The sequence below is a fragment of the Canis lupus genome, chromosome 23 (genome assembly GCF_011100685.1).
Source record: "Canis lupus familiaris isolate Mischka breed German Shepherd chromosome 23, alternate assembly UU_Cfam_GSD_1.0, whole genome shotgun sequence".
Lineage (NCBI taxonomy): Eukaryota > Metazoa > Chordata > Mammalia > Carnivora > Canidae > Canis > Canis lupus.
In genome coordinates, this window is record NC_049244.1 from 36,178,393 (window position 1) to 36,184,544 (window position 6,152).

At 37.2% G+C, this 6,152-nt stretch overlaps 1 pseudogene; it reads right to left on the reverse strand.

Moving 5' to 3' along the window:
- Positions 1-5,128: 5,128 nt before the first annotated feature.
- On the reverse strand, positions 5,129-5,808 carry LOC100856756 (annotated as a pseudogene).
- Positions 5,809-6,152: the final 344 nt, after the last annotated feature.

The window sequence follows — 6,152 nt, forward strand, 5'->3', positions numbered from 1 at the left end:
ATAAAGAAGTTCTACCTTGCTCTGCCTCTGGTTTGGTGTTTGAGCGTATGCTTCCTGCTAGCCAATATATCAGATAAATGGAGTCCTAAACTTGAAAAAGTTATAGGCTTCCAGAAAGAAGTAAATGTGAAAACTGAAGGAACATATTTTCAAACCAGGCTAACCAGAATTTCCTGTGATAAAGTCAGCCAAATGTGAGCTCATCCAAAATTGTAAAATACACATGAAAATCCACCAAAAAGCAAGCATCAGCAGAAACATACAGTCAGAATGGATGTCTAAGAGCCTCAGATGATGGGATCCCTGGGTGGTGCAGCGATTTAGCGCCTGCCTTTGGTCCAGGGCACAATCCTGGAGACCCGGGATCAAATCCCATGTCAGGCTCCCAGTGCATGGAGCCTGCTTCTCCCTCTGCCTATGTCTCTGCCTCTCTCTCTCTCTCTCTCTCTCTCTCTCTGACTATCATAAATAAAAAAAACAATAAGAGCCTCAGATGATAAAAATGGTCAGTAACAAACTATAAAATAAGTATGTTTAGAATGAGCAAAACAGTCTAAAAGCACTTAAAAATACATAAAAGGGATAAAGTGACATTTAAAAATTAGATTGAAAAATAACCAGAGAGTATTCATAGAAATTTAAAAATATAGTCATTGAAATTTAAAAGGTAATGGGTAGGTTAAATAGCTGATTAAACACAGCTGAAGAGAGACTTAGTAACTAGATGATAGAGCTGAGGGAATTATCCTGAATGTATGCAACACAGAATACACTGGTGGAAATTTAGATTGTCAAAATAAAAATAAAATTGTAAAATATTCCAGAGAAAACAAAAACAACCATAGGTTACCTATAAATAAACAATACAATAATCAGATTGATATCAGACTTTTCAACAGTTCTGATGGAAGACAATAATAGAACAATATCTTGCAATGATGAGGGGAAATGATTTTGACTAAGCATTCTAGAGGCAGTGAACTTCATTAAAATATGAGGCTTTTAAAAACTAAAATACTTTTAGATATAATAGCCCCAAACTGGAAACAACCCAAACATTCATTAAAAAATTAATGGATAAACAAATCGTGGTACATTCACACAATAGAATACTATTCAACAGTAAAAAAGAACAAATTCTTGATAATGATATGAATAAATCTCATAGATATCGTGCTGAGGGAAAGAAACTTGACACAAAAGATCATATACTGCATGGTTCCATTCATAGGAAACTTCAGAAAAAAATCTAATCTACAGTGATATAAAGTTGATCAATAATTTGGTGAGTACAGGAAGAAAAGTTGGGCTAGGAAAGGGCATAAGGAAAATTTCTTGGGGAGGTAGAGTGGAAATGTTCTATAGTTCAGATGGTGGCTGTATGACAATTGTTAAAACCAAAACTACAATTGATATCTGTTCCTTTTTATTGTTTGTAAATTAAATTACAATAAAAATTAATAAAATCATTTTTATTCATGCATTCATTCATGATGGCTTTTGTCAAAAAAAAACTTAGTAGCAGCCCAAACCAAAATCTCATATTATACCTGCATGGGAAATTAGCTAATTGACATGAAGTAAATGTGGATGTTTAGGAGGCTGTAATTATTGCTTGACTAGGTATTTGTAAGAAATATGTTTAAATATTATCTGAAAAACAAAAGGAACCTCTAGAGCAGTGGTTCTTAAACTCCAGCAAGTACCAGAGTTAATTGTAAGGATAATTAAAGCACAGATTGTTGAGGGGAGGCAGGAAGATGGCAGTGGAGCATACTGAGTTCAGTTAGCCCCATGGGCACACAGAGATAACAGCTACATCTATATATTTAACTCTGAAAATGATTTGAATTCTGGCAGAACAGACCTTCCACAGTTAATCTTAGAAAACCATGTTGTAAAGGGTAGGAAAGGTAGAGAAACAGTTGGGAACCAAACTCTCCTAGTGAGACTAAACTCAAGTGGGAAGAACACTGCAAGCACAGAGAAATGAGAGTGTCAGACCCAGTACCAGGCACCCTGGCATAGGGACCTGCATTGGGAAAATGAGTCCCATAACATCTGGCTTTGAAAACCAGCAGGGGTTAATTTCAGGAATTTTAAAAATTAGTGAGCTTAACTCTGGGAGAATTGGAGGGTGATAGGAAACTGAGCTCTATTAAAAAGCCAGCATAATAAATAACTCAGTCCAGGACACAGCATAGAAAAAACAGTTAGAAAAGTGCCTGGGGGTATACATGCAGATTTATTGACTAATCTTAGCACATGTGCTGGAGAGGCAGGACCTTCAGGAGATATCTCCAAGAAGAGTTTCTGTTCCATTCTTTCAGCCTAGATAGCCTGATGTTTGTGGAAGCTAGCACTAATACTTTCTATCTACCTTGCTAGCAATATGAGCCCTGGCCCTGTGCTCCCCTGCAGAACCTACCCTATTCAAACTGCCAACCTCAGCAGGCATCCCTCCAAAGCAGTTCCTGCCCTGTGATACTCTATAGGCAGCTCTGGCCAGGAAGAGTGCCACTCCAAAGTGACTCCTGCCCGGGGGAGGGAGGAAGATAATCCTACACATCACCATTGCAGTTGTAGCAGATGGGGCTATTACCTGACTGCCCAGAGAGCAAGTCCTGCCCTTTGGTATCCCTGCATCTGTGGCAGAGAGGCTAAGGGCAAACAGTTAATCTGACTGCCAGCCCAACTCACCAAGAAGACCTCAGTGACCTCAGACAGATCTCTCAACAGCATAGGGACCAAACCCTGACCAGTGTGTCCATAGCAGACAAAGCAGGTCATTGCAGCCAGTTGGGCTGAAGGCAATTGCAGCTTAGTCACAACAAGAGGGTGCATGCAGCCCACATAGGGGATACCCCTGGAGTATCTGGTTCTGGTAATCAGAGGGGATTGAATTACAGGGCACCACAAGACCCCTTCTTTACCAGGCAAATACTTTCAAGACCAGGAGATGTAGCTGACCTACCTAAGACCTAGAAATAAACACAGAGAGGCAAAATGAATTGACAGAGGAATAGGTTCCTAATGAAAGAACAAGACAAAAATCATAGTCAAAGATCTAAATGAAACAACATAAGCAATATTCCTGATTTTAAGAATTTATAGTAATAGTTATAAAGATACTCACTGAACTTGACAGAAAAGTAGATGAGCTCAGTGAGAACTTCAGCAAAGAGGAAAATATAAAAAATAACAAAACAGAGCTGAAGAACTCAATAACCGAAAGAAAAAAAAAAACCCACAGAAGGAATCAACAGCAGATTAGAGGATACAGAAGAATGGATCAGTGATCTGGAAGACAGGGTAATAAAAAGCAACTAAGGTGAACAGGAAAAATAATAATAAAAAATGAGAGTAGATAAATGTAATAACATTCACATTATAGAAATCCCAGAAGGAAGAGAGAAAGAGAAGGGGGCTTAAACTTATTTAAGGAAATAATCACTGAAACCCTTCCCTAATCTGGGAAGGAAACAGGTGTCCAGGTCTAGGAAGCACAGGGCACCCCTAGCAAGATGAACCCAAGGAGGTCCACACCAGACACATAATAATTAAAATGGCAAAAAGTAATGATAAATAAAGAATTTTAAAAGCAAAAAGAGAAAAGAAAACAGTTACATACAAAGAAAACCATGAGGCTATCAGCTAATTTTTCAGCAGAAACTATGCAGGCCAGAAGAGAGTGGCATAATATATTCAAAATGCCGACAAGAAAAAAACTTACAATCAAGAATACTCTATCCAGTAAGGTTATCATTCGGAATAGGAGAAGAGATAGAGTATCCCAGACAAACAAAAATTATAGAAGTTCATGACCACTATACCATCTTCACAAAAAAATGTTTAGGGGAATTCTTTAAATGGAAAAAAAAAGCCCATAACTGGAAGTTAGAAAATTATGAAAGGAAAAAATTACACTGGTAAAAGCAAATGTATTGTTAAAAGTAGTAGATTAATCACTTGTAAAGCCATATGAAGGTTAAAATGTAAAAGTAGTAAAAAGCAACTATATAAAAATTAATCAAGGGATACAAAAAAATAAAAAGACATAAAATATGACATTATATACATAAACCATGAATGAGGAAGTAAAAATTTAGTGCTTTTAGAATGTGTTCAAACTTATACAACTGACTTAATGTAGACTGTTATACACAAAATATGTATATATGAACTCCATGATAATCACAAATCAGAAACCTATATAGATAGAAAAAAATAAAAAGAATTCAAGCATAACACTAGAGAAAGCAATCAGACAACAAAAGGAAGAGTGAGAAAAGAAAAAAATGGAAGAACTACAAAAATAACTAGAAAACAATGAACAAAATGGCAATAAGTACTTACCTATCAAGAATTACCTTGAATGTAAATGAACCAAATGCTCCAATCAAAAAACATAGGATGACTGAATGGATAAAGAAGCAAGACCCACCTATATGCTGCCTACAAGAGACTTACTTCAGACCTAAAGTCATATACAGATTCAAAGTGAAGGGATGAAGAAACATATACCATGCACATGGAAGTGAAAAAGAAAATAATAGTTATATCAGACCAAGTAGACTTTTTTTTCCAGAAAAGGGGTGGCTATTAATGTTTATGGATACTAACATAGAAATTCATGCCATTTCAGAAAATTCTAGCACTTATAACAGCTTTTTGTATGCTAAAGCAGTAGTTTTTCAACCAGGGATGGTTTTGCCCCTGGGGACATTTAGGAATGTCTGGGGACATTTTTGCTTACTATAACGTGTGTGGGGGGGGCAGGTGGTTAGTACTGATATAGGGCATAAAGGCCAGGAATGTTGCTAAACATCCTACCACAAAGACTTATCCTGCTCCAAACCCTGTGATGATAATATGGCTTCTGGGGATTATCATCTAAAGGGCACCAGAATTTAACAATATAGTTTTAAAATAAAGCTTCCTGGACCCTATGAAATCTGATTCCTTCTCAATCTGTAGTAGCAACAATATTTCAAGAAAATTAAGATACTAAAAAGTAGAGGTATACTATACTGTCTGTAACTTTGTCATTATAGAGTTCATCTAAGTATTCTATCCTATTAGTTCCACGAGGGCAGGATCAAGGGCAGTTTTGATTTTTGTTATGTCCTCAATGCCTCATACATAACAGAAACACAAATGTCCTTTTAATAAGCAAACAAGTGAAGGAGATTACTAACTGGACTTCTCTCTCCAGTATAGTATGATCACTGTAGCCAGTGGTGTTAGAAATTATGAAGTAGCTTCAGTTCCAGACAGAATTTTTTCCCACATCCTCTTTGAGAAGTTGGTCTACATACTACAGCTCATTATCCCGAAGTTTAAATTCCTGAATAACCCATTGATAATTCTTTGCGTCCTGATTGAGAATATCAGCAATAAACTCAAGTTCCTGGATCTTTCAGTCATTCTACTAATACTCACCCATGATGCCAAACTTGATAGTTTTTGGGCTGTTCCTCAATTATTGCAGTGATGTAGTTCATTTCCTCATGTAGATCCTTTTGAAGTGATTTTAAGAGAACTCTCCAAAAATGCCACCATGTAAAATTGGCTGTATTTAACTCAATAGCATCTCTGGTTAGTTTAAAAGCTCATTTACTTCTTTTATCACACCCATAAGTAATCATAAACATCTCTAAATTTTTCACAATAAATTATCTAAACCACTGAATTGGGCCCATCATTCTGTGACACTGGATCTACATCAGCTCATTCTGCTCTGTCCCTGTACAGGATATAGATGGGTGAGTCTGGGCTCAGGAACCCATCGTCCACATGGGATGCCATTGTTTTTGTGGGTTCAGCCACCATACTTTCTACTAGGCAAATGGCATCAGCTGGATGCTCACTCAGGTTCTCTGCAGGGCCCACTCCTTCCCCTTCTTTTGGTTAATGCCCCTGCAACTTAAATGTCTTTACTAACTTTGTTTATTATGGGAACTAGATACTATCAACTTTGTTTTCACCAGAGTCCCCAAGAGGAAGGAGACCTGGAGTTCCTTCAGCCACCACACATAGCTGGGTCTTGCTCTAGATTTTTTTTTTTTTTTTTTGTAAATTGTTCCCCTTTCCCATTTTTGTGACCAGGTCTCCTGAGAGCAGGAAGTTTCAAATCCTGATTCTTTCCAGGG